The sequence below is a fragment of the Cornus florida genome, unplaced genomic scaffold (assembly GCF_030987335.1).
Source record: "Cornus florida cultivar Cherokee Brave unplaced genomic scaffold, ASM3098733v1 CherokeeBrave_3.0.0_Hap2_scaffold_72, whole genome shotgun sequence".
Taxonomy (NCBI): Eukaryota; Viridiplantae; Streptophyta; class Magnoliopsida; order Cornales; family Cornaceae; genus Cornus; species Cornus florida.
Window position 1 is genome coordinate 65,001 of NW_026775904.1, and position 2,500 is coordinate 67,500.

Sequence of the window (2,500 nt, forward strand, 5' to 3'; positions counted from 1 at the left end):
GCTCGTGCACCCCGGCGTGCACGTGGGCATCGTATGCTAAAAAATGAAGTGTGGAGTTTGGGTTCGGAAATTTTATGGGAGCTTCCTAGAAGCCTAAGAAATGCTTTGCTCGAGACGGATTTTGATTTGGAGGTCCCACGAGTTAGTTTTGGCCCATTATGACTCCTCGCCCGCACGCTCAAGCACCCCGGCGTGCACGTGGTCATCGTATGCTAAAAAATGAAGTTTGGAGTTTGGGTTTGAAAATTTTATGCGAGCTTCCTAGAAGCCTAAGAAATGCTTTGCTCGAGACGAATTTCGATTTGGAGGTCCCCCGAGTTAATTTTGCCCATTATGACTCCTCGTCCGCACGCTCGTGCACCCCGACGTGCACGTGGGCATCGTATGCTAAAAAATGAAGTTTGGAGTTTGGGTTTGAAAATTTTATGGGAGCTTCCTAGAAGACTAAGAAATGCTTTGCTCGAGACGGATTTCGATTTGGAGGTCCCCCGAGTTAATTTTGCCCATTATGACTCCTCGCCCGCACGCTCGTGCACCCCGACGTGCACGTGGGCATCGTATGCTAAAAAATGAAGTTTGGAGTTTGGGTTTGAAAATTTTATGGGAGCTTCCTAGAAGACTAAGAAGTGCTTTGCTCGAGACGGATTTCGATTTGGAGGTCCCCCGGGTTAATTTTACCCATTATGACTCCTCGCCCGCACGCTCGTGCACCCCGACGTGCACGTGGGCATGGTATGCTAAAATTGAAGTTTGGAGTTTGGGTTTGAAAATTTTATGGGAGCTTCCTAGAAGCCTAAGAAATGCTTTGCTCGAGACGGATTTCGATTTGGAGGTCCCCCGAGTTAAGTTTGCCCTTTATGACTCCTCGCCCGCATGCTCGTGCACACCGGCGTGCACGTGGGCATCGTATGCTAAAAAATGAAGTTTGGAGTTTGGGTTCAGAAATCTTATGGGAGCTTCCTAGAAGCCTAAGAAATGCTTTGCTCGAGACGGATTTCGATTTAGATTTCCGCCGTGTTAATTTTGCCAATTACGGCTCCTCGCGCGCACGCTCAAGCACCCCGACGTGCACACCGGCGCGCACGTGGGCATCGTATGCTAAAAAATGAAGTTTGGAGTTTGGGTTTGAAAATTTTACGGGAACTTCCTAGAAGCCTAAGAAATGCTTTGCTCGAGACGGATTTCGATTTGGAGGTCCCCCGAGTTAATTTTGCCCATTACGACTCCTCGCCCGCATGCTCGTGCACACCGGCGTGCACGTGGGCATCGTATGCTAAAAAATGAAGTTTGGAGTTTGGGTTTGAAAATTTTATGGGAGCTTCCTAGAAGACTAAGAAGTGCTTTGCTCGAGACGGATTTCGATTTAGATTTCCGCCGTGTTAATTTTGCCAATTACGGCTCCTCGCGCGCACGCTCAAGCACCCCGACGTGCACACCGGCGCGCACGTGGGCATCGTATGCTAAAAAATGAAGTTTGGAGTTTGGGTTTGAAAATTTTACGGGAACTTCCTAGAAGCCTAAGAAATGCTTTGCTCGAGACGGATTTCGATTTGGAGGTCCCCCGAGTTAATTTTGCCCATTACGACTCCTCGCCCGCACGCTCGTGCACCCCGGCGTGCACGTGGGCATCGTATGCTAAAAAATGAAGTTTGGAGTTTGGGTTCGGAAATTTTATGGGAGCTTCCTAGAAGCCTAAGAAATGCTTTGCTCGAGACGGATTTTGATTTGGAGATCCCACGAGTTAGTTTTTGCCCATTATGACTCCTCGCCCGCACGCTCAAGCACCCCGGCGTGCACGTGGGCATCGTATGCTAAAAAATGAAGTTTGGAGTTTGGGTTCGGAAATTTTATGGGAGCTTCCTAGAAGCCTAAGAAGTGTTTTGCTCGAGACGGATTTCGATTTGGAGGTCCCCCGAGTTAGTTTTGCCCATTATGACTCCTCCCCCGCACGCTCAAGCACCCCCGCGTGCACGGGGGCATTGTATGCTAAAAAATGAAGTTTGGAGTTTGGGTTTGGAAATTTTATGGGAGCTTCCTAGAAGCCTAAGAAGTGCTTTGCTCGAGACGGATTTCGATTTGGAGGTCCCCCGAGTTAATTTTGCCCATTATGACTCCTCGCCCGCACGCTTAAGCACCCCCGCGTGCACGTGGGCATTGTGTGCTAAAAAATGAAGTTTGGAGTTTGGGTTTGTAAATTTGATGGGAGCTTCCTAGAAGCCTAAGAAGTGCTTTGCTCGAGACGGATTTCGATTTGAAGGTCCCCCGTGTTAATTTTGCCCATTACGGCTCCTCGCCCGCACGCTCAAGCACCCCGGCGTGCACGTGGGCATTGTATGCTAAAAAATAAAGTTTGGAGTTTGGGTTTGGAAGTTTTATGGGAGCTTCCTAGAAGCTTAAGAAGTGTTTTGCTCGAGACGGATTTCGATTTGGAGGTCCCCCGAGTCAATGTTGCCCATTATGGCTCCTCTCCCGCATGCTCAAGCACCCCTGCGTGCACGTG